At 38.9% G+C, this 27,910-nt stretch overlaps 1 long non-coding RNA gene across 4 annotated transcripts in view; it reads left to right on the plus strand.

The window, feature by feature from the left end:
• The window catches only part of LOC136874654 (uncharacterized), a 103,049-nt gene that overhangs the window by 59,313 nt on the left and 15,826 nt on the right, over nt 1-27,910 (plus strand). For all 4 annotated transcript variants that reach the window (XR_010860269.2, XR_010860267.2, XR_010860270.2 and 1 more), the window contains one exon: nt 6,055-6,214. This is a non-coding gene — a long non-coding RNA (uncharacterized lncRNA). The remainder of the gene's footprint in view (nt 1-6,054; nt 6,215-27,910) is intronic.

Raw genomic sequence — 27,910 nt, forward strand, 5'->3', positions numbered from 1 at the left:
AAATTGGGAGAGATTCTGAAGGTGACTTCATAACCCTGTATGGTCTTGGTGAAAGAAATGAAAGGGGAACAGCATAGTACATTTGTTGGAGAACATGGATTTGTGATAACAAATACATTATTTACCCTTCCACCCAGACGTCTGTATACTTGGAAGTCTCGGAGAGACTCACCTGAACATATTGTTAGAAACCAGATTTTCACACCAGGCAAATGCTGGGGCTGTACCTTAATTAAGGCCACGGCCGCTTCCTTCCAACTCCTAGGCCTTTCCTATCCCATCGTCGCCATAAGACCTATCTGTGTCGGTGCGATGTAAAGCCCCTAGCAAAAAAAAAAAACAAAAAAAAAAAAAACCAGATTGACTATATCCTGGTAAACCAAAGGTACAGGAACAGTTTTACTTCAGTGAAAACATACCCTGGTGCTGGTATTTACTCAGACCATAATTCTTTAGTTGGTGTTTTTAAAATTAGGTTGAAGAAAACTTTAAAGAAAGCGATTACCCTCCACAAGAGATCAAGTTGAACTACAACTAAATAATGTACTAAGCACTGTACCGAATGATTTGTGCACTGAAGTGAAAATTGAAAAATTAAAATACACAATGGAATTAAAGATAAAACATCTGCAAACAAATTTTGTTAAAAAGAAGACCTGGATGACTGAGATCCTTAAATTAATGGAGAGGAGGACAATAGCAAATCGTAACACTGAGAATATAAACACATTAATAAAGAGATCAGAAATAAAATAAGAGAAGCTAAGGAAAATGTTATAAAATTGAAGCGTGACAACTAAAACATGACTGTTTCAACATTCATCGTAAAGTTAGGGAGCTGACAGGAAAATTCAAAACAAGGACAGCCAACAAGCTGGTAGACAGTGAAGGAAAAGTCATAGTCGATTTAGAAGAAACTAAACGTACATAGAAGGGATATATAGAACAACTGTTTCTGGACAGCTAAACTGTGAAACAGGACCAAGCATTCTAGTAGAGGAAGTATGAACAGCAATAAAGGTAATTAAAGATAGTAAAGCCTCAGGCCGAGAAAACATCAGTGCAGAATTTTTAAAACTTTTTAATCAGGACAATGTGAAGTGGCTGACTGTAATGTTCAATGACATCTTTGATCTGGCAACATTACTTATGAGTGGCTAAAATCAGAATTTATTGCATTACCTAAAACCACCGGAGCTAAGTTATATGGCGATTTCAAAATGATAAGCCTTACGAGTCATTTGTTGAAACTTTTTCTAAGGTCAGACAAAGGTGAAGGTCATGAAGACGAAGATGAATATACTAAGGTAATCCCAAAAAGGAGGTCTCCTATTTCTTTATAAATACATAGACCTGTTCATTTCTACAATGGTTTACATCATTTTACAGCTTGAACATTTGGCTATTTTTCTACATAATCACCATTTCAGTCAATGCATTTTTGTAGACGCTGTGACAGTTTTTATATGCTCGTCATACCAGCTCGCTGCCATGCTGTTCAGCTAATTGTGAACATCTTTCATCTCATTGTCGGTGCCGAATCGCTTTGTAGCCAAATGTTCTTTCAACTTAGGAACAAGTGATAGTCACTGGGTGCCAGGTCGGGACTATACGGTGGGTGAGTGAAGGTTCCACTGAAACTGTTGCAGGAGAGCAACGGTTTGCCAGGCGACGTGCAGGCAAGCATTGTCATGGAGAATGTTTACGCCCTTGCTAGACATTCCTCTTCTCTGGTTCTGAATTGCCAGTCTGTGTTTTGTTCCAGGGTCACACAGAACCTGATGGCATTAATTGTGGTCCCAGCAGGTATAAAGTCAACCATCAATATGCCTTTTCGATCCCAAAACACAGTTGTCATGACTTTACCGGCAGACAGTTTGTGCTTGAATTTCCGCGGCTTTGGCAAAGAGGGATGGTGCCACTGGCGTGATTGTTGCTTGGTCTCGGGTGTAGAGTGGAATGCCCAGGTTCCGTCACCCGTGACAATTGAGTCCAAAACGTTGTCCTGTTCGGCTTCAAAGCGTTGAAGAAATCCGCGGGAAGAATGAATTCGTTGCCGTGTGTGGTCTTCAGTCAGCATGCGTGGCACACATCTTGTGCACACCTTCCGGTATTTCAACTTTTCTGTTAAAATTCTGTGAGCGGTGCTTCGGGAAACCTCGGGAACCAAAGTGCAGAGATCATCCAGGGTGATCCGCCGATCTTCACGCATGATTTGCTCAACCTTCAAGACTGTCTCGATGGAAATTGACGTTCTCCTACTCCTTTGTTCGTCGCGAATTTCAGTCCGACTGGCTGCAAACTCTCTACACCACTTACGAACATTTTTGACATTCATGCATGACTCGCCATACACTTCAGTCAGTTGGTGATGGATTTCAATCGGTTCAATACCTTTTGCGCTCAAAAACCGAATAACTGTGCACACTTCGCACTTGGCAGTAACATCCAACGGGAGCTCCATTCTCAACGGCTGCCAAGTCAAGACCGAGTGCCTCAGTGTGGCATGTGCATGTTTATATGCGAACGTGGGAAACGCTCTCCACAATATTGTGACCAACAGCCACATGAACAGAGTTCTGTATTTATAAAAAAGTAGACTTTATTTTTGAGATTACTCTTGTACAAACTCTGCGAAGATCAAATTTCACCTACACAGTTTGATTTCTGAAATGCAGTTGGCGCACGGGAAGCTCTACTTAACGTTCAGGTACTATTTCAGCGATGTATAGACATATATTGTGATATTTATGCCTGTTTTATTGACTATCAGAAGGCCTTTAATAGTGAAACATCACAAGATGATTGAAATATTAAGAAGTATTGGTCTAGATGATAAGGATCTAAGAATCATTTTCAACTTATACTGGAATCAGACTGCTTCTGTTAGACTGCGAGAGGAAAATACGGAAGACGTACATATCCAGCGGTGTGTACAACAGGCTTTTATAAGGTCTCCATTGCTATTTAAAATCTGTTCAGAATATATTTTCAGGGAAGCACTGGATGATATACAAATGGGAGTGCTTTTAAATGGATAATGGATAAACAACATTCAATATGCAGATGACACTGTAATTTTTGCAGATGGTTTAGAAAGTTTACAAAATCTCGTTGAAAGAGTAGCATTCAGTAGCCATGAATGCGGTCTTGACATAAATATAAAGAAAACCAAAGTTATGGTCATAAAGTAAAAAATTTATCCCTGCATGTCTTCTAGTAATTGACCTTAAACCTCTTGAAGGAGTCTGAAAATACTTCTCAGCACCATCATTAATGATCGATGGGATAATTCGGTTGAAGTGAAGTCCTGCACTGTGTTCAACAAAATGGAAAAACTGTTTAAAAGTCATGACTTAACACTAGTTACAAAAATGTGATTCCTTCGTTGCTATATATTTTTTTTTTCTCTATTAGGCCCCGTTCACAATGCAAATGTAACCATAAACTTAATGACGTAATGTAACCATAAAATTAACGTAAAATTTGTGGTATTCACAATGGAGGAACGTAAAGAGTACACAGCAGCCAATCGAACCACTGCCATGTTATCATGGAAGTCGGGTTTCAGGCTATCTTAGCAGTTTAATATTCTAATACCTCGATGGAATCGAACAATGTGGTAGCAGAAATCATATTACTCCAGACATCTCTTGCTTTGTTCCTGGGAACTATGTACCTGAAAATGCGAAGTAAACAGTGGTGCAGAAAATGGGTTCATCCTTAGAATCAGAGGTTATCTCAGGGTGAGGTCGGTGGTCTACTGCAAGAAATGATCATCAGTTTGTTTTGTACATGTGGATGAAATCAGAACTGTTTGACATTATCGTATGATTTGTGTCCCTTTTTCTAAGAAGTGTGAGGTCTCCTTTTCCGACATCTAATGTAATTGCCACGTAAGGAAATACCCCAGAAAGTAAATATCGCCGCCCAATGCTCTTCTTTTCTCTTTTTTGTAATGGCTGATCACTGCTGCCAACCTGCCTGGTTACATATTAAAATCATCAGACATAACCATAACGAACTAACCTCAATGTAAACACCGATAATGAATGTTTCCCTACCCTAGTAAATGATAACAGATAAGATGAAATAAATCAAGATAATTATGAATATCTCCTCAATGAGGAATTAAGGAAATAAACACACTTTCTCACTTAAATTATCTGTCTTTATTTTGATATGCAGTAGGCGTACTATAACCATATTCTTGAAAAGAGGGGCGTGTTAAACGATGCAATTTATTTAATAAGTCTTTGCAGTGTGATTTTCGAAAGTTCCAGACATCCAATGACTTCCCTTTCTTTTGCGCGAATATTTCCTTCTCTCTTCAATACCGGTAACCAGTAAGGAGAGAGATTATTGGGCATATTTTCAGCCTGCAGGCTGGTTATACCTTGAAGCTTATCAGGAAACATATAGGAATACTAATGTGCCAAGCTCCGTGAACGGAATTTAGGTCAGCTTTCAAGTTCACTGCGGATTTGAAAATAATAATGTTATAAGTTCTACTGCCAAAATTTCGTCCCGCAAGAGTTATTTCATGTACCGGTAGATCTAGACATGAGACTGACGTATTTGAGCACATTCATCATTTCACACAAACTATGTTATTAAATGCATTATCCGAACATGCCACAATCCTACTTACCTGGTATTAGCCAAATAGATTTACAATCCCACAGAAAAAGAAAATATGCTTTAAATATTCTCGCAAATGTATCACTAGTGACTTTAACGGCGATGCGGTGGCAACACGCACTTCACGCTAGAGCAGTGATTGAACGTTGCCAACGTGCCAGATTAACGGTAAATGTAAGACGTCGTATCGGCAAGAAGGGTCCCTAAACTGTATGGTTACCGACACTGAAAAAGACCCAACAGCAAGAAAAGTAACTATAAATCAATATCTTAATATTACAGGGGAGAAAGGGTAAGGTTGCACCCTTAGGGTACGTCCTTACACGGAGAGGACTATATGCGTCTAGCTATCACACTCCGTTGAGATGTTTTGATACAATATCGTTTTTGTAAACTAGTAATCTGTCATAATGTTAAGAAATATACAGGGACACTGTTTTATCTTTGACAGGGATTCACTCACCCGGTCGTCAGCGCTGCGAGCTTGTCTCCCGCCATTTACTGTGCAATTTCATAGCTACAGGATATTTATTTCCACGTATTCCCTTTCGGTACAGTATCTTCATAATTCCTTTTCATTTTATCATACAAACAAGAATTGTTTTGAAAGAGAATTAAACGTGTTTCATCAAAAGAAGTCATTATATCGCGAACAAAATACAATGTTTACATCTGCTCTGATTGGCTGGTTCTTAAACTTGACATAAAATTAACTGCAAGAGCTTGGAGTTTGCAATCCCTTAATTTTACGCATTCACAGTTAAACTAAGTTAATGGTAATTTTAAGTTTGTTTGCATTGTGAGTGGGGCTTAACGACATTGAAACAGCAACTTTAACAAAGTCACTCAGTAAAATATTGGAGGCCTTTGAGATGTGGCTATACCGAAAGATGCTAAGAGTGTTATGGAGAGATCATGTCACAAATGCAGAGATCTTTCAAAGAATGAGAAAAGATAAGGAAGTACTGACCACTGTGAAAATGAGAAAGCTACAATACCTCACTCACATCATGAGAAACAGAAGCAGGTAAAATCTACTGCAAGAAATCCTGCAAGGAAAGATACCTGGAAAGAGAGGTGTTGGCAGGAGACGAATCTCCTGGTTGAAAAACCTCAAACTGGACTGTCAAGACATCGGCGGAGTTACTCCAAGCAGCTCACAACAGAGAAGACACAGCCAAGATGATTGCCCACATCTGGAATGAATAGGGACTAGGAGGAGGAGGACGATGATTATTTCATGGTAGCATAACTTGTAAAACATGGTACATAGTAATTTTAATCTTTAAAAAAAAATGTGTACGTAAATTTCACGTATGCAGTATGAAGTTGTAATTTGTGCTCTAGTTTAATGTATACTTTGATATGTCAATTTTATTGGTGATGGAATTGTTGCTGATGACTTATTTCTAGGATGGCTTCATCATTTTCAATTGCTTATGACTGTTGGTTATGGAGAGCCTGATGTGGAGTCGAAATACGTGCGGGAAGTGGAGCCTTTGTGAAGTTGGAGGTGGGAACAAGATTGATAAAGTGGACTTGGAGTGAGCTGGATATACACAGTATTCCTATAGTAAGTAACTTTTAATTGATTGACATTTGGGTAAACAGTGCATTCATTTCTATGTGAAAAGAAATCCTGTACACGTGTTTGCAGTAGCGTAGCCAGGATCGGCTGATTGGGAGGTGAGGGGACAGTTACAAATGATACAACACAATGAATGTATTTGTGTGGTGCGCACAGGCAAGACTTATTATAAGAACACTGATATAAGTGAATAATGTTGATATTCAGATTGCAGTACACTAGAAAATCTTACATTAATCCATTAGTGCATAGCGTCCAAAAAATTGGACATTGTAAAAAAATAAAATTGTGTGATATTTATGCGTAGTTTCAAGCCCGCGATACTTTCTTGTGCTTCAGAAAGGCTGTAGCTAACAAGAGCCAAAAATACATCATTTATCCTTACCATTCATTGTTGAATTACACTTATTGGGAGCATGGCGGCAAGATAGCACAGAGTGTTGTGCAACAGTCAAGATTTTTCTTTATGAACTAGCTGATGTACCTGTGCTTCGCTCCAGAATTCTACATTATATACAGAATTCTAGGTTAGGCATTGTATACGTTGCGAGCAAGATTGTATTAAATTGCATAGCTCTTAACGTTACACTAGAAACATGACGGGGAAGTCACCAAATGTATTTTCTCATATGGAGACTGGGTTAGGGAATTTTCATTGTAATGATAGATCCGCTTGTCTACCATCAGTCAGTCAGGTTGGGGAGTTTTCATTATAATGGTAGACACTCGCTCTCCACCTGCCTTTTTACATCCTCAGAAAGACTGTCAGTGGTTTTCCCAACTGAAATGAACATAGGTCATTACAATGACGCAATTAAAAGCAATGCTTTCATATGAAATACTCGATCAAATGAAAAACCACACATTTTCTCACTTTCAACGAACAGTACTACGCTGCTGATCTAACCGACCAAAGTTCCAGAGCTGAAATGACCAAGCTGCAGGCAGCCATGATTCGTGAACACTCTTCGTGTTTTTTCGGCGGGCTTGTGGGGGTTGTCGAATAGTGGAGAATCCCAAGGCAAAAACTGTCCTTTTACTAATCTCTTTCCTAGGAGTACCTGACAGTGGCGGCTGGTACAAAAATACAGTTGTGTGCTGTAACCCATCCCCCCTCCAGAAATTAACAATATTGAGAAACGTACCGATACGCAGTTTTCAAGAGGCTCCCCTCTGAGTTTTCTACTCTGAACAAACACGCAAACAACCCCAACACATATAGGCATTCCTCACAATAAAACTATATAATTAAAAACACAATAACATCTGCAATGGCAAAATATTCACGAACTCAAACACTTGGTGCGAACGTGCAAAAACAGAACTTCCCAATGTTACCAAAACCATTGAAATAAAACCAGCAATGTCGTAATGCAAAATTACACGTTATGTTTTTATAGTGTCATTTATAAACTAGGCATTTTTATTAAAGAAAATTACAATATCATGTCCTTATTTTGACAACATAAAATGTACAAGTTTTATAGTTCATCGATTTACTTTGTCAGTTTTATATATTTTTCATCTAAACAGTGTTATGTGGCTGAAGATGTTGATAAAATACGAAACATGTACCACTTTTAACCATTAAATTGCCTTAAGCAATCATTGTATCGACTAGGTGGAAAATAATAAATACTTAATTGTGAATCTATTAAAGGACCTGGCGGGAACAGCTCTACATTATTTTGTTTTCCCGTTTGCTTTGAACGATTCCCTCTTGAATACTACCGCTGAGTCAAGAGGGTGTCACCTGCCACGTTCTCATTTCGGTCGTAATGCAAGTGTGACTAGTGCTGCCTCTCTGTGATATCTTGCTGGTCTTGGCTGTTGTTTCCACAGCCTATCAGAAAAGTTTGGCATGTATGAGCAAAAGACAGAGTTTCTGCTTTCTGGCAAAAAGCTTAGAAATTCTCCCTGAGCTGTGATTGCACAGTCCAGCACAGCCACCCGGTGTGGAGCACACGACTATATTAGTTGCCTGGTTGTGAGACGAGTTGAATAATTTCCTATTCTTTGGCTGACTTTTTCAATGCACTGTATTTGATTGCAGATATTATTACAGTAAATTATTTTCAAATAGGCAATGTGCTGCAGCACTTCAGCACCGCCCATGGTACCTGATGAGTCGGAAAATCTCAATTCACTACACTGGTGGCAGAATAAGCCATCTGACTAGGAGGCAAATTTTTCCTCCAAGCCAGAGGAAAAAAACCCTCTTCACTGCTAATATGCAATAAAATGAATGTAGAATTTAATAAAAGTAAAGAGGAAGAAGCTTTTCTTAAGAAACAGCTCTTTTCAGGGTTGAATTTTGAGTTATTTAGTGAATTGTGGTGCTATAATTTGGAATAGGCCTAATTTGTAATTCTAGACCAGGTCATGCTGCTAAGCGAGCCTCTGCCTTAAGTGTGCACACTGCTCATTCAAAACAGCATATCAAAGTAGGGATCGAATAGCTGGAATACTATGATGAACCAGTGTGTTGCGTACCAGCAGTATCAGAAAGTGTATGAACCAGAGGAATGGCATGCTAAAAAAGAAAGTTATCTAACTCCCCAGCTATTTTCCGCCAATATTCAGGCAGGCTGTTATACTCGGTACGCAGCAGTAATCCCATCTATCGGAGTTGAGCAGCAGCATAAGAGACAAAGAACATCACAATAAACAATGGTCAATGTAATGTTATTGTTGATCAATGTTGTGCCCGTTCGCATCTCGTAGACCAGTTTCAAAATGGCGGCGTAGGAAGGTATGGCCCATGCGATCTACTAAGGCAATGAACTTCATATTAATACAGCGTATAGAAGGCTACGTACGTCATGGAACGGATTATTTTGGAAGACACTCCAGAACAGTAGAGGCTCATTTTGAATTGTTTTAAAAAAAATATAGCAGCGGAAGGATTGTTTAAGAATATACTCAAAAAATTGCATTCGGAGAAGCAAGACGCAGTTACGAGCGAAGCTACATATTTGAAGAATATTCTTAACTACTGAGGAGAATATTAACTATTTACAATCGGCGATAGCATACGATTAAATTATTCACCGGTGTATGCTAAGAAAAGAGGCGAAAAATTATATAAATAATTAATTTGTGGTGAGATACGTCGGACTTGGATTCGTGAGCAGCCACTCTACGATTGAAGGAAAAGGAACTCACCATTTTACAATATTGATTATTTCATATGAGAAGATAGTTACTACTGTGGCAGTAAAGTTAATAACTATTTACGGAGAAATTTTTCCAATCAAAGAAAACTTCGACGATTACTATAAATAATAGAAATATGGAATATATCATGACTGATTGCTCCGCAAAAGGAATTTTCTTCGTTGTCTACAGATTCGAAATGATGACTATCTGCTAAATCAACATGATGGACTGAACTGGGGATATGCACCGTCGAGCCAGATGACCAGCTGAGGATGATTGGACCGGCCAACCAGTGGACATGATGACGTGGATGAGCACCGGCCAGCCAAAATACCGGACGATAAGGAGTGGACCGGCGAGCCATGTGACCAGCTGATGACCATGAACATGCAATCCAACCAGAGATCCAGATCCGGTCGGAGGGTCTAACTGCAACCGAGGAATGGAGCAACAACCAGACCAAACGTAACAACTGACGAGCTAAGTCCATAAATTTCTTTAGTAGAGTAGTTTCTTGTAATCTGCACCCTCAATCTAACTCGGCATGTGCTGAATATTTGGTGATATTTATGAATTATTTAAGAACGCGTGTGAAATATGAAGTGATGTGTGAGATATTTAAGGCTATAAGATAAGATGGAAGTGTAGAATTAGAATGCTATTATGACATATACAGGCTACCGCACTTGCGTACATACAGTGGAAACTAGTTTGGATAAAAGAAAGTGTTACTTGTGAAGACCTAGTAGCTATGAGTCTAATTTACTAGTGAAGTTTCGATTAATCTCGCTTACCTGTACATAGATTACGTCACGAATTACCTGCGCGATACGATGAATATTGTCAAGTTAAGTATTCCTTTCTTCATAGAAAGAGGGCATTGAACTCGTACTACTGTTTTTTTAAGATAAAGGTTATTAACTGCCTATTTTACAAGGCAATTCTAGAATGTTTAGCATATAGTTTTGGGAGTAATGGCTATATGTAAGCCGGTGTTATGTTAAAATAGGTTTGGAATGGCGTTGAAATCTGATTATGTATTGGAGTATATTGAGGAATAGTGATGCATAGAGGTTTGTTTATGTTCTACGGAAAGTGTAAGAATTGCTATTCGACGAGATAACGTTGTATTAGAATTACAAAGTGAGTTTCTGTGCCATATTGGGAAGAATATATCAAAGTATGAACATCGCGTAGATGACCATTTTAAGGTAAGATAGACATGTATTATGGTAGAATTGTGTATCGTGACAGTTATATTTATGTCTGACTTTGGTGAATAATGGGTACTGAGTATATGAGAGTACTTTAATATACAGTTCACTAGACTCATGACTTAGTATACATCGGATATTCTTTAGTGTGGTGACGTTACAGTATAATACGTAATAATTTCATTCTATACTATCCATACGAGTTGAGTAGCTCGTATACATATGAAATATTGAGAAAGAGCATATTGCTAGAGCACATTGAGCCGTTGATAGAGGAGTGTGTGGATTGGAAACTACTTGAATAGTTAGATAGATGTTTATTTCTTTTCATGCAGTAATGCAATTGGAGTATTTTAAATATGTAGAATATGATAATGGTTAGTTAGGAGCCATATGTCGTAGGCTTTAGGGAGGTATTGTCTTAGCCTGTAAGTTGTTACTTGTGCGTACTCGAAATATGTGACCAAATAATCAGAGTTCAGATCTATGAGTGATTATAATTTATGAATGGAAAGTTGGAGAACACTTTTACAATTAAATACTCACGCAAGTGATTGTTTGGGAAATAATTACGTGAAAATACGAGCAGATTCACATTTGCAATCTGACTTTTTCCCATTTAATTTTACTACGTTTTAAGTTAGCAAACCGATCATTTTATCTCAGCGAGATTACTTAAATGTTGTGAGAATAATTTAAATAATTAATGTGACAATATTCACAATGTGTGTTTTTATTGATTCCGTGATTGCTCAGTGATCTCTTGAATATATTTGGAGAAAATGAAATACTTTTCGGAACATGGCTACGAATATTGAGATATATATTAATATGAATTTTGAACACTAATTAGGAAAGAATGTAAATATTTTAAGCCTTAATTATTTTATTTTATTTGAGCCAGCGCTGACTCTTAATTCTTCATGTTTAAATATTACTCGAATAATACTACCCAGATTTCACTTATTTTACATCGAACATTATTTATTCAATAAATAATCTTATATTTTTCTTTTGTAAGTGACTGTGTCTTAATTTCTGTTTGGGTAACGGCTAGTTTGTAAGTTTGTTAATAAGTTTTGTAGATATAAGCAATTGATTAGTTCTACAAGCGGTAAGAGATTCCTTTGAAGTTATCGGCCCACAGGTTCGTACTTGTGTGTGTAGGTATTCCCGTGACGCGTATCCCAGCCTACTGATTCTCGTCCGAAACCACGTAAAATAACTATATATAAAATCACAGATTTTATGAGCGGAAAATGGAATACCCTGAGAAGAAATCAAGAGCTACCGGGATAACTTGGCACTGACCGCTGCATGGGCGGGTGCAATGTTATGTGCTTTCGATGTTGTAGGCCTTCACACTTAGTTTTCTTTCGACTCTTCAATACCACTCTTATCATAGTCGGTACGGTAAAACTGAATAAAATATAAATGATTGGAAATTTTATTCTCTGTAACTTTTGCTATGTAGTACTTTTCGATACGACCAATAACATAGGTATATAAAAATTAAATTTTAGGTGCCTTCCCCTAAAATACATTTTCATTCATGGTGAATAAAATTGTAGCTCACATTGTGGTTTCTTATTCTCCAACTCTATATACCGATTTTCATTAAATACTGTTAACCAATTTTCTCGTGGCTCGGCATTGATATACAATACAATACAATAGATTTATTTTGTCTGGCAAGATTAAGGCCATTAGGCCCTCTCTTCCATCTAACCAGAAAAGACAGTTTTTACATGTGCAAAATTGAAATAAGTACACTTACAATTGAAATATCTTGCAACTACTAAACAATACAATATTATGATTAAAAAAGGAAAAAAATAGGAGAATGATGAAGATGATGATGATGATGATGATGATGATTATTTACACAATTATGACATGATTAGCTAATTTCTATTATCCTTAGTAATAACAGTGGGATTATATAAAGTCTCTAGTTTGAGGGAGGTTAAATCTACAATATCTCCATAGCATTACTTAGTAGGTAGCGGTGACAAAGTTGCCTAAAACTAGCAGGCGAAGCTCCTCTGACAGAGACGGGCAGTGCATTCCATTGTCGTGCCGAAGAAATAACAAATGAGTTTGTGTATCGTGTGGTGCGGTGAGGTGGAATAGATAAGAGTGTATCAGATTTTGACCGTGTTCCAAAACTGTGATTGGATGAGAGGTGATGAAATTGACTGTACAAGTAGGGAGGTGAGCATGAGGAGAGTATTCGACGAAGAAGGCATAAAGCATGAAGATTACGGCGCTGTTTGAGTTTTAGCCAACCGAGTTCATCGTAGGCAGGTGTAACATGGTCAAAGTAACGTAGGTCACATATATAGCGAACACAGGCGTTTTGCGCGCGTTGTAGTTTGTCGTTAAGAGTAGTAGTCAGGTCGTTGTACACGGCGTCACAGTAGTCGAAGTGAGGCAATACCAGAGTGCAAATAAGGCGTTCTTTTAATATTCGAGAAAATATGTTGCGGAATCTTCTAAGTGAGTTGAGTGTCGCAAATACTTTCCTGGAGATGCTGGTAACCTGCTGCTTCCAAGAAAGATGTTCGTCTATCATAACGCCGAGATCTTTGACAGATTCACTGAAATTAATGGGTGAATTTTGTAGGTAAAGTTTTGGTAAAGTGAATTTGCTTATAGTTATTGAACAAAGCCGAGGATGTGAAATTATTATAGCTTGAGATTTTACGTTATTTAATCTAAGTCCATGCATGTCAGTCCAGTTACAGATTTCTTGTAAGTCTCTATTGAAATTTTTAATTTCGTCGGTTAGTCTTTCCGGTTCACAGTGCAAGTATAATTGTATATCGTCAGCGTACATGTGGTGTCTGCAGCTGTTTACCGACGACGTAATATAATTTATATAGACAGAAAATAGAAGCGGACCTAGGACAGACCCCTGTGGAACACCAACCTCTACGGATCGCCAGGATGAATATTCATTGTTGTTGTTTCTTACACACTGCAGACGACCACGGAGGTATGAATTCATCCACTGAAGACTGTTTGTCGAGAACTGGAGTTTAAATAGTTTGGAAAGTAGTATGTCTATGTCAACAGAGTCGAAAGCTTTAGAGAAATCAAGAAGAGCTAGTATGGTAACTTGTCTTTTGTCCATCGCATTGCGAATGTCGTCTGTAACCTTAAGTAGTGCAGTAGTAGTGCTGTGGTTACGTCGAAAACCAGACTGGTGTTCGTCAAGAATATCGTGTATTTGCAAGTAGTTGGAGACTTGTTGGTGTACAATGAATTCTAGGGCTTTTGAAAGGACCGATAATATGCTCACAGGTCTATAGTCAGTTACGTCTTCAGGCGGTGATTTTTTAGCGAGCGGGACGACAACGGCAGATTTCCATAAGGAGGGATACGTGCCAGTCATTAGTGAGTGGTTAAATATGTGAGTTATAGTAGGTAAAATTGTCAGTTATTGTCTTAATAAGTTCTATTTCTATGTTGTCTATCCCTTTGGACTTCGATTTTATTCTAAATATGGCTTGTTTAACTTGCGAGGGTGTCACATGTGAAAAGTAGAATTTTTCTCTGTCAGGTGCAGGGGAGTTGTAATTGCTGTATAGTGTTCTATGTTTCCTTTCTCTGTCAATGGTATGTCCGGGAGTGGTAAAATATGTATTGAGGGAGTCGAGGGATACGTCAATAGGATGGTCGTCTCTTTGTTTACCTATTCCCATGTGTCTTAGTTCTTTCCAAGCCATAGCAGGTCTAGTATTTTTATTTAGCAGGGTATGTGCATGTCTAATTCTAGCGTTGCGTACTGACTGCGATGTTTTATTTCGTAGCCGTTTAAATGCGTCAAAATTGTCTTGTGTCGGTTGTCGCTTAAACTTTCTATGTGCGGCATCTCGTCTTGCCATTAACTCCTTTAGCTCTAAGTTTAGCCACGGTGCTGGGGCTCGCGTTACCCGTACTGTTTTCGGCGGGGCGTGTCCATCATAGAGCGCTGTCAGATATTCGTTAAATATGTTTACTTTAACGTCAATGTCGTCAACTGTTAGTATATGGTGCCATGGAACATCTAGTGCGTCTTCAGTGAACATACTGTAGTCAATTTTAGAGAGATCTCTGAATGTAATAGTCCTTGGTTTTGTCTTTCGGGTCTTTAAGGAGTAGGATATGTATATTAGGTCATGAGCTGAAATTCCTGGTACAGATGTCTGTCCGTGTTGTAGTACTTTGTCTGTATTCTTGACAATCATTAAGTCGATTGTCGTGTGTGACGTGGCGGTGTGGTGAGTAGGGAGTGTTTGCAAAATGCTCATATCGCAAGATGTAGTCGTGTTTAAAAGCTGCCGACATTCGGCATTGTTGTTTCCGGTGTCTGTGTTAAAGTCGCCCATGACAATTACATGTTCATATTGCGGGAGTACGCGTAACAAAGCATTTTCTACGTCCTCCAAATGTCCAATCGCAGGTGGCTTGTACACCACACAGACAGCACATTTCTGATGGGCTACGATTATTTCCAAGAGCAGGAACTCCGGTCTTCTATTGTATTCGCTATCTGAACATGCAATTATCGTAGGCTTTAAACTGGTTTTGACTATCGCTGCTACACCTCCTCCCCTCTTTCCAGCTCTGTCGTTCCGAAGTAAACAGTAGCCAGGTATGTTGAAAGTCTTCGAAGGGATCAGATCATGAAGCCAGGTTTCAGTGAGAAGGCAAACATCAAATACGTCCGGGACAAGTTCTTGAAGTTCGTGGAAATGGGCAGACAATGAATGTACATTTAGATGGGCTATATGGAGACCTTTCGGGAAAGAGGAAACTTTAGCTAGTAGCAGGTCTCTAGTTGAGTGAGAAGGAAGGGGGGTAATTCCAGGAGGGGTCAGTGGACAGTTGTCACAAGGTCGTGTTCTGTTTGTGGAGAGTGGAGGGGTGAGTGAGGCCTTGAACGGGATTGTGGCTGGGAAGGAATGTCCGGTACTGTCAGAGGAGAGTAACCCATTAGTGCTCGTTGCCACCTTATGAAAAAGTAATAATTATGCGAATGAGATAATCTAACTAAAGTGAGCTAATCTAATTACCTTATGAAAAATTAATAATTATGTGAATGAAATAATCTAAGTACAGTGAGCTAATCTAATTAAATTACACTAAGGTGGTATTTAAATAAAATGAAATATAGTAAATAGAGATCAGAACAGTCAAGTGAATTGTCCGTTTAGTTGCTATCTCTATCCTCCGGTAAGTCACACAGCCGGTTAATGCGCACTTTGCCCCCATCGGGTTTCTTAATGATGATATCGCCGTCTGCAGTCCAACAGTTCGCTACATGGAAACGGTGAATGGCAGCCTTCAGTATGGAGAGTCTAACGGACGTGAGATCTTCGCGGATGGTAACATGAGTGCCTTTTAGTCTCCTTTTGTTACGGAATACTTCTTGTCGTGTACGATAGGAAGTAAACTTGACAATGATAGGCCGAGTTTTCCCTACTGATTTAGGCCCAACACGGTGACTTCTATCAATATCATTGATGTTTATATTCACACCTATATCTCTGAAGACGTTTACAGCAAGTTCGTCAGTATTTTCTTGTGAGCTCTCCTGCACTCCAAAGATTCTAAGGTTATTTCTCCTACTATATTGTTCGAGAGAGTCGCTTCTAGCTTCGAATTCTGACCTAAGTGCCTGGATTTCCTTGTCCCGACACTCAAGTTTCTTCTTTAAATCCGCTACAAGTTCAGCATTGAACTGGAGAGATTTCTCTAGTTCCTTAACGACAAGTGTGGTCACTCGCTCCGATATCGCCTCTATAATTCTGTCCAGAAACTTACCCGAGCTGAGAGTCTCATTCAGGATCCTCGTGACGGTCTCTTCCACGAGGTTGGCACTACCGTTAGCTTCCTTGCTGTTGCGCTTGTTACTCCTGGTCATCTTGTTTTACAATGGAATATTTTAATGAACTGATAAAAATATGACCACAACAGGGAGACACTTTTACTTTAAACACTTTCAAACTATGTTTGCACACTTTAACACAACGTTTGATATATGTTACTAGGAAATAACACCTGCTAATTCACTTTGACTGAGGAGCTGATCTCACGCACGTCCGTCAGCCATCAAGGTAGAATGGACTTGGCAACAAAAATACAAATTCATAAATATCTGTTATCATAGCCGGTATGGTAAAAATGTATATGACATAAATGGTCGGAAATTTAATTCTGTATAACTTTCGTTATGTAGTATTTTATTGATAGGACCACTAATAATATAAATATTTGAGAATTAAATTTTAGGCCTTCCCCTAAATTACCACTTCACTCAGCGTGAATAAAATTATTTATAGCGTAGTTTGTAGTGGCTCATCCCCTGACTTCACATACCGATTTCCATTAAATTCTCTTTAGCTGTTTTCTTGTGATGCGTGTACATACGTACAGACATACAGACATAAATTATGGAAAAGTACAAAGTGCAATTCTTTGTTAATGTGGACATGACTGATACAGGAATACCATTCTTTTCAAATTCTGAACAATGTACAGACAAAAGTCTTATTTTATATATATAGATTAACAAATATTTCCAATAATTGTAAACTTTGGTATGGGCCATATTGTTGTCAGTCCTATGAATCTGCTGACACTCAAAGATGTCAGTTACGTCTTATTATTGACGTGACAAATGCCTGTAGCCTAAATATAGCTGTCCTGAAAATCGGATGCTATGCACAGGGAGTGCTACTGACTCAGACATTTGCATTCCCTTACTAGTTTGATGGTGAGTGAAATATTGGAAGTTTTGGAGGAAAAATAGACATTTGGAAAGGAGCAGCACATCAAACCTGACGACGGGTGTGAAATGGTTGATGATAATGACAGATGAGTACGAGAGTAATCTAAATTACTTGGTAAAACCTACAGATGAGTAGGAGGGTAATCTAAATTACTTGGTAAAAACCTACTTCTAAGTAAATACAAAGGGCAAGTTACTTGAAAAAAAAGAAATATGAAAAAGGGAAGGCTAGATGGAACTTAAAAAAAAAAAAAAAAATTGTGCAAAAGGAATGTCATACGAAAATGGTCATACATAAGATCGGGCCAGTATCCCTGTTTCAGATATCCTTGATAGAATATTCAAAAATGTTAGTAGGTCAAATTGTAACACAAAAGAAGCAACTCCAAAGTGGACAAGATCAGTCTACATCTCACTTGGTGACTTACTGTTTTCCTGTCTCCCCCCCTTCCCCCCTTCCCCCCATCAGATGATGTGCAAAATAGTGAAATTCCGCCAGACTTCTTTCTCTGCCAGTGGCTGTAGGATACCTTTTCGCCTTCCCAAGTGTGTACAGCAATGTAAAATGAAAGGCTGAAATAATTTGGACTTGGAGGAAGTGAAGTCCTACCTCTCACTGATGCAGGTGGAACTGAATCAAACATAGGGCATTTGATATTCTTTGACAACTACTTTACATTCCTGAAATTTGTAAGACATCTGGCTTCAAAGGGAATAAGTGCAACAGGGACATTTCTAGAAAACCAGATAGAGAAGTGCCCCGTTCAATGTAAGGCGGATGGGAGAAAGAAGAAAGGGATCATACGATTGCAGGAGTTTTGATGGTGCGTTGCTGGTGCACTGTACCGTAATGACATTGTTTACACTGCTGGTACAAACTACAAAGAGACAGGGATAAGCGGTGCATCAAGGTGGTCCAGCGTAAAAAAAATATGCAAAGTGTCTGTACCGCAGTGAAAGCTGTTAGTCCTATAGTGGCATCCGAAGAGGGGATAAGCTTGACCAATTTGGACTTCACCTGAAATGCTTCTGTGGATATCATAATCAGTAAATACTTAACCGTAAATAGCGTATACAGTATTGTGATAAAACTTCAGTGGAAATTGTAGATCTACTTTACAGTGTAAATTGGATAAGATAATCCAACTCTCTAACACTACCTAGCTTGCAGCATTATTGTACAATATAATGCTGAGTAACTAGTGTTGTACTGACCTGAGTGCATAGCGTCCGATATATCGGACGGCTTGTGTAAATAATTTAAATCTAAGAATTTCATTTTTGTCCGTATTGAACTGAGAATGGAAGATAGGAAAACTTATTGAAAAGGTGGAAAAGGTGGACCCTTTTAAGTTTTCCTATCTTCCTTGTGTAAATAAAACTATCACGTGTATGAACTTCCTGATTGTTGGGTTGTAGTAAGGATGTAAAGGAGAGAGCATATTTGTCTCTGGTGAGACCCCAACTAGAGTATGGTTCCAGTGTATGGGACCCATAACAGGATTACTTGATTCAGGAACGGGAAAAAATTCCAAAGAAAAGCAGTTCGATTTGTTCTGGGCGATTTCCGACAAAAGAGTAGCATTACAAAAATGTTGCAAAGTTTGGGCTGGGAAGAATTGGGAGAAAGGAGACGAGCTGCTCGACTAAGTGGTATCTGATAAGTGGTATGTTCCGAGCTGACAGTGGAGAGATGGCGTGAGAGGACATCAGTAGACGAATAAGTTTGGTTGGTGTCTTTAAAAGTAGGAAAACCGAGCCTGATAGCTGCAGTCGCTTAAGTGCGGCCAGCATCCAGTATTCGGGAGATAGTAGGTTCGAACCCCACTATCGGCAGCCCTGAAGATGGTTTTCCGTGGTTTCCCATTTTCATACCAGGCAAATGCTGGGGCTGTACCTCACTTAAGGCCACAGCCACTTCCTTCCCACTCGTAGCCATTTCCTGTCCCTTAGTCGCCATAAGATCTATCTGTGTCGGTGCGACGTAAGGCAACTAGCAAAAAAAAAAAAAAAAAAAAAGTAGGAAAGATCACAATATGAAGTTAAAGTTGGAATTCAAGAGGACAAATTGGGGCAAATATTCATTTATAGGAAGGGGAGTTAGGGATTGGAATAACTTACCAAGGAAGATGTTCAATAAATTTAAAATTTCTTTGCAATCATTTAAGAAAAGGCTAGGAAAACAACAGATAGGGAATCTGCCACCTGGGTGACCGCCCTAAATGCAGATCGGTAGTGATTGATTGATTGATTGATTGATTGACCATGTTTCTGGAATTAAGAGTGGAAATGTGTAGATAAATTGAAATATAAAACAAAAAAATAACTTAATGCACTAATGGGTTAAAATACTGAACAAGAACAATACAATCAAGGTCAACAGTTTTACAGTGAATGGTATGTTCTGCTTACAGTCTAAACTCCAACTTTTGTGGCTTCTTAGAAAATAAATTAGAGAGATTTGTTGGTTCTACATTTGACTCTGAATGTTTATTTAGTTTGTTTGTCAGTCTATTTTCTTCTTTTGTAAAATTTCCCCTAGTAACACCCCCACTCCCCCCTTGGCTATGTCCCCGACCTTCAGGAAAAACTACGGGCACATGTTCATTTCCTTTGTGTATATGGCAGATGAAACAGACTATGACCGAGCAAGTTGGCCGTGCGGTTATTGGCACACAGCCATGAGCCGTCATTCGGGGGATAATGGGTTCGAAACTCTCTGTTGGCAGACCTTAATGTGTTTTTTTTCCCACCGGGCGAATGCTGGGGAATGTACCGTAATGCCACAGCCGCTTCCTTTCCACTCTTAGCCTTATCTTATCCCATCGTCTCCATGTTGCTGCGACATAAAGGAGATTGTAAAAAAGAAACAGACTACAGTACAGATCTATGAATATGACTTTCCAGGCAATTGAAGTACATTAATGAATAAGTGTTTAGAGTTATGTCATGGTAACCTTTCTATCCTGTGTGTTCATATTCTTCATTGTATGAAAGTTATGAAAGATACAGCATTTCACAATTATAAGGGTTGGATGTTTCCACTTAAAATGATGTACATTCACAAATATTTATATATTTGTATTTTAAAAATACATTACTGTACTAGTTTCGGCTTTATAGGCCATCTTCAGATGGATATACAGTAGAAGTCCGCTATAGCGAGTACGTCATATAGCGGAACTCGGTTGTTACCACAGCTTTTTTCTGTCCCTTGAAAATTCCTATATTAAACTATGTATTATCCTTCAGTTACAGCGAGAACTATATTACTGATGCATTCATTATTACGAGCAATTTAGCATGTGTTTTTTTTTCAGTTATCGATATCGATGCACTTCAACAATTATATTGAATGTGATCAATAATCTTCGGTATAGTTTTTGCGCTGTGTGCACTAGTGAACCTTCTCGTCGACATTCAAACTCGGAGGGGGATGTCGGAGTCTATTAGTAATACTCGACTGGAGTTCTGTAAACATATTTCGAAAATGAAAGAGAACATCGTTTCCGTATTTTAAATGCGTGAATTACGTGGCCGATAACAGTAGTTAACTCATTAGAAATAAAGATTGAATGAAGTGAACGATCGATTAATTTAAATGCTTTGTACTGAAATTAAGTAAGAATGTGATACACCTCAAAATACGATGCAGAGTGGACGACTCATTTCAAAGGTTAGCTTATTCAGTGAAATCTTGTTACGTTTCTGCAAGGAACTAGGAAAGAAAATTTGTTAAACGAGAAAACGTACTATTGAATACATGAATCAGAACTATCAAACACGAATATGTAAAGACTTTTATGTTTTTTGTCCTTTTCCGACATGTGTGCGTTTTACTTCGTGAAAAATATGAGAGAATAAATATAAAAACCTTTCCCACTGGGGCTTGTTAAATAACAGTGTGTAAAATGCCAGACAAGTCAACCTGTGTGGTGTAGTGGTTAGTGTGATTAGCCGCCACCCCCGGAGGCCTGGGTTCGATTCCTGGCTCTGCCATAAAATTTGAAAAGTGGTACGAGGGCTTGAACAGGGTTCACTCGGCCTCGGGAGGTCATCTGAGCAGAGAGGGGTTTGATTCCCTCCTCAGGCATTCTCAAAGTGGTTTTCCGCTTCCCCTCCAGGCAAATGCTCAGGTGGTACGGCATGGCCGCTTCCTTCCCTCTTCCTTCCTTGTCTATCCCTTCCAGTCTTCCCATCCCTCCACAAGGCCCCTGTTCAGCATAGCAGGTGAGGCCGCCTGGGTGAGGTACTGGTCCTCTTCCCCTTTTGTATCACCCGACCCAAAGTCTCACGACACTGCTGTTGAGGCGGTAGAGGTGGTATCCCTCACTGAGTCGGGGAAAAGCCATCCCTGGAGGGTAAACAGATTAAGATGAAAATACCAGACAACAAATATAAAAACATTTGCACTGGGGCCCATAAAAGTATCAGGATTATTTGCAGATCACAGACACTTTTTGTAAAACAAATGTCAGCTTGAAGCCTTATATTTTGAACCAGTGGTTTATTAACCATTGTTTTCTGGTCACACTCTTCGACCGTGAATTATTTGGAAGTTAAACTCGGCCATGTGCAAGAGGATTACTTTGACTGTCATCTCGAATGCAACAACGCTTCAATAGACTAGAGTCAAAACTCGAAGGTGTGCATTTCAACATACGTGCCACCATTTAAAGATGCTTGCCCACTTCCTAGATTTTAATTTTGTCTTCATTAGTAAGTGAGATCACGATTTTTCTAGTATCCGTAACTGGGCTACACAAATATGCACAACACTAGTCAACTTCACACGATTATGTTCCTAATCCGTACGTAGGTAACGCGAAAAATATTTGCTACCCTTCACTGTATCACTCAGCACAGAATAACTTTCTGACTTCTGAATCGAATGTGAAATACAAGCACAAACAGGCTCTCTGGGCTATTCAGCGGCCGGCGCGTAGAGGCGCGCGGCTGTGAGCTTGCATCCGGGAGATAGTAGGTTCGAATCCCACTATCGGCAGCCCTGAAGATGGTTTTCTGTGGTTTTCCATTTTCACACCAGGCAAATGCTGGGGCTGTACCTCAATTAAGGCCACGGCCGCTTCCTTCCAACTCCTAGGCCTTTCCTATCCCATCGTCGCCATAAGACCTATCTGTGTCGGTGCGATGTAAAGCCCCTAGCAGAAAAAAAAAATGGGCTATTCAGCAATGTTAGTAAAAATCAGAGAGCAAAACTGAACTTGCCTTGCTTCTCGAAGGTGTAATTTACTCTGTATAGCTCAAGAATTCAAGACCATTTCTCGTTTTCGCCCAACTTTCTCCGACCGGCCTCCTGTTGAGGGGGTGGCTCTAATCTATATTGGAAATCTTGTTCCTTTCACAAGGGATGGCAAAGAACATTTTCAGGATTAGGAAAAATGTGATCCTATTAAGAGGTAATAGTGAAAATTTGTGACGCGATTAGTGAAGTATTTTTGTATAGATTTAATACGATGTGAATCGGAACTACGGATTTACAACCTGCTATGCAAGAAATTGTCCTAATGAGGTTCACTCTATTTTCTTGCATCTGGTTAAACTTCGGAAATGCTATTCCCATGTAAATTTATAGGGGGGGGGAAAAAAAAAATCGCTCTACAATTTTTCAGAATCAAATTGAACATACGCGTTCACACTGTCTCGGAAAATGAAAAAATACTAACAAGTAAGCTGTAGTATGGAAATCTGCGAAAACAAGTTTTGAAAAAAATTGCCATTTCGTACCGCTTTTAAGGCGTATGCCTCCCCCCCCCCCCCCCCGAAAAATCGGATATAACGACAAATCGCTATAGTGAGTAAATATTTTGCCGTTATGAATTCTTGCTATAATGGACTTCTACTATATCATATTAATCTCTAAAATATTATAGTTCTGTCAAATATCACTATTCTTATCTTGATGTTTTTCTAGTTAAATATCACAGTTCAGTTTTACTGCTGTTGTCTTAAAATGTTATAATATAATAGGGTCATTAAAACTTGCTGGCACCATTTGATTACATGTGAGATACAAGGATGTTGTATTGCTGTTTAGTTTGACTAAGGGGGAACATCCTTGGACCTTGTGATTGGTTGTTATGCCTCATATGGATGTGCATTGTAGAAAGTCAGATTATTTCTATTGCAGTGAAGTACAATATGTGATGTCTGAAGAAAGAATAGTATTAGAGAATGCAGTGTCAAATGTGAATGAAAGGTAGTGAATATTAGCTTAGAGACTTAACTCAGTCCTTATGGGCTTTGCTTCTTGTAGTCTTGTTGGAGATACAGTGTGCCATCTCTCGCCCACCTATGGCGAGCTATTGCTTGAAGTACAGGAAGGACCCCTGTGGGTGGGGGACGCAGACAAATAATACACCCACGGTATCCCCTGCCTGTCGTAAGATGGGGCTCAAAGGGGCAACCAAGGGATGATTGTATTAGAACCATGACACTACTTGTGATTAGTACCACCACGTGGGGAACACCATGGGTCGCTTCTACTTGCACGTAGTACCACTATGTTAGGTACCAAATAGGTTTGTTATTAGTAGCGAAAGAGTACATTGTCAGCTTTTACAGTACCTGTGATTAGTACTACTATATGAGTGACACCATGGTTCTGGCTTGCCTATGATTAGTACCCACTATATGAGGAACACCACGGGATAGTGCGAGTCCCTGTGCTTAGTACACTTACGTGACGAACACCATAGGTTTGCGTTGCCTGTAAATGGCGCCGCAATCTGCGAAGCACCATAGGTCTGTATTACATGTGCGAATTTCAGTACCTGTGAGTCGTACCATAATGTGTGGAATACCGCGAGTCTACACTACTTTTGATTAGTACTGCAACGTGACAAATACCATGGTTCTACTTTCTTAGCGATAAGTACGATTATGAGGGGCCGATGACTTGGATTTTGGACCCCTTTAGATTAAAAGCATCATCGATTCAGTATTATGCTATAGATGCAGTCTCTTGGTCAGTAATACTATTATTTTACGTCGGTTTCTGTGAATGCGAGACATTGCGGGTCCGATCCACTGATTGTTTAAAATTCATATCCATCCATTCATTCTTAGTCCTCACGTTTTGAATTCTGGTCAGTAGAGGATTTTAGGACTTTTAATTTGTAATTTCATTTTCTCATTTCGTACCATTAGGGGCCGATGACCTAGTGTGAGGCCCCTTTAAACAACAAGCATAGTCATCATCAGTGCAGGAAGGGAGGGGCTGAAGGGATTGGAGTAAGTGTTTTCGGTGTTGATTGACAATCTTACGGGAATAAAACTCAGTAATTAATGGGATGGTTGCACTGTATAAAATGTTTTTCCTTTCGGTTATTTCATTAAGGTTACAGTTACGATTAGCATATTGGTCCAGGTGTATGAAATATTCCTCAGTGATATTCAGCAGAGTACCTTTTGGTGTAATTTTTTAGGGTTTTCAGATCTTGTTCAATATTGGAGAAGTTGTGTGTAATACCAATATAAATGGTCCGTTATTGGACATTATAAACTTTCCTGCTAACTCATTCTTGGTTGCCAGCGTTTCGCCCTCGTGTGCTAGGGTGGGCTCATCAGTTGGTACCTAGCACACCTACCAATACGCTGGCTAGTGCATACCGTGGAGGCTACTGCGTAGGCTAACTGGAGCCACCGGCAGTGCCAATGCACTAAGAGACTTTGTCTCATCAGCAAAAATTGATGCCTGCTTGGCAGCACACGAGGGCGAAATGCTGGCAACCAAGAATGAGTTAGCAGGAAAGTTTATAATGTCCAATAACGGACCATTTATATTGGTATTATAAATTTACTCATTCAGGACAAATATTTCAGATTCCCTATGGGAATCAACATCTATATCAGAAGTTGTGTGTAGTCGGCCATGTGTTGCCTTATTCCAGAAAATCATGTTTTATTGCGTTCGTTTGTTCAGTGTAACGTGTATTGAAAACTTCTGGCTGTTTGGCAAATGTAGCTAGCTTCACAGTTGGTACATTTCAATCTAGGAATACCTGGATGATTATATTTAATGGATTTGATAACAGATGTAGAGTTACAAAAAATAAAAGAATTATTGTTAGATGTTTTAAATGCTATTTTAAGATTACATCTTTTCAATAAATTGGTAACTTGGTAGTGCTGGTATTATTAAAAGCGAAATATGCATATTCATTTTTGGGTTTGTCTTCTTTAACTAGGCTAGACTTTTTGAATGATTTTGTTTTTTGAATTTTTTATTATAACTAGGGCCTGGATGTTTGATTGTCCTATTTCTTTCTTTATATTATTTCTATGGAAAATACATTTAAGCATGAATTAACTATGGCGACTAAAATTATGCAATTTTCACGGGTCTTATAGTCATATTTTGGCTCTTTTAGCAGGTTTTTTTTTTTTTGTCAATGTCCTGTAATTTCTCATATTATGGGTCATATTTCCCTGTGAATGTTCATGTTTTTGTCATTTTTTTTCTTTTTATTCCATTTCCGCATACCTGCTTTCAGTCGTCTCCAATACAGATTTTTTTACGTCTCTTAATTGTTGTCTACAATTTCTTACAATTATCTTTATTGGAAATAAATATTTGTGTAAATTAGGAGGATAAGCTGTAAAGAAAGACAGATGCATAAAAAGCAACATTATAGTGAGCCTCAATTGAACTCTAATGATTTGATGCATTTGAAATAAGGTCCAATAACATCCTGCAATGTTGAGCAGTCTTTCTCCCATTGCAGATCACTGTTGCTAGAAAATCGAATACCGTTCCCATTTGAAATGTTTAAAATATATGTAATTTGCTATTGTAATTCTTTCTGATCGCCCATCATAATGTGACTTTTATTTCATTCTGTGCAGAGTCAAGAGTTGCCTCTGGACTGAGTAATTAAATTCAAAACATAATAATATTATTACCTATTTATTACTATTGAATGTTCTAGATGTTAAAAGTATATTTTCAATATATTGTTGATTTAAACAGCGGCAAGATTTTGTCGATTTCGAAAATGTGACCAAAAAACTTTTAAGTAATATTTGTCATATTTTAATACATAAATGCTTGCATATTTCTAAAACTTTTAGGTCATAAACATCCAGTCCCTAATTATAACTATTACTCTTAGCTTTTGTACAAAACAAATCCACAGTGTGTTTCCAGTCATTCGACTGCGTCAGGAATGGAATGAATGAAGCCCCCATCTAGCGGCGAGGGTAGGAATTGTGCTGGCTACTATAGCCTGTTGCACTCCTCTGGGGCAATGATTAATGAATGACAGTTGAAATGAAATATTGGAGTGTGCTGCTGAAATGAAATATGACAGGGAAAACTGGAGTACCCAGAGAATAACCTGTCCCTCCTCTGCTTGGTCCATCATAAATCTCACATGGAGTGACCGGGATTTGAACCAGGGAACCCAGCGGTGAGAGCCGGCGTGCTGCCGCCTGAGCCACGGAGGCTCAGGTATTGTATGAATATTTCTTTTTTGAGATTTTTAGCAATAGATATAATCTGACCTTCTACACCTACAGTACTGATCCTATAAGTGATAAGAAAAAACAGTGGACAGGTTAGAAGATATACAGGCAAGACTACAAGTCAATCCGCATAAGTTACTTCAGGGAGTAGCTCGGGAAAGTGATTTCACATTTGTCAGCACGAAATGCAATAAAATTAGAACAGTTACGATCTTACCAGAGACCGAGCTCTATAGCTGCAGTCGCTTAATTGCGGCCAGTATCCGGTATTCGGGAGATAGTAGGTTCGAACCCCACTATCGGCAGCCCTGAAAATGGTTTTCCGTGGTTTCCCATTTTCACACCAGGCAAATGCTGGGGCTGTACCTTAATTAAGGCCACAGTCGATTCCTTCCCACTCCTAGCCATTTCCTGTCCCATCGTCGCCATAGGACCTATCTGAGTCGGTGCGACGTAAAGCAACTAGATCTTACCAGACTCATTCAGTCCTTAACACACAGCCTATAGATTTTGTTGCAAGAATAAGATTTTGCAATTAGCTAATTAGCGATGGTATCGTGGAGCCATACGTTCTTTTTTCTTTTTTTCTTTTTTTTTCGAGCAACGAAACATGGTTGTATTTGAGTGGTTATGTCAATGCACAGAGCAATAGGATCTGGTATACAGTCCACATTTTACAGTCGAGGATTGGTGTATGGTGTGCTATTAGTGTCTGATGAATTATTGGTCCAATATTTTTTCAGGACATGATTTCTTCAGTCTGTTATATTCACAACATTCTCAAACAATTTTTTGCTGAACTGAAGAAGATTAAAAGTAAGGCTGTTTCCAGCAGGATGGTGTGACGACGTATACGGCAGGTGCGTAGCTCTATACGATGGTTGCAGGAAGTGTTTGATGATATCATAAGTAAAGGCTTATGGCACCCTTGTTCACCTTATTAAGCACCTGTAACTTATCTGTGGGGAAGTGTCAAGGGAAAAATTTACAGGAATCTTTGAACTGCAGTAGAATTAAAAATCAAAATTGGGAACACTGTGCATT

Source organism: Anabrus simplex, chromosome 5, assembly GCF_040414725.1.
Source record: "Anabrus simplex isolate iqAnaSimp1 chromosome 5, ASM4041472v1, whole genome shotgun sequence".
NCBI lineage: Eukaryota > Metazoa > Arthropoda > Insecta > Orthoptera > Tettigoniidae > Anabrus > Anabrus simplex.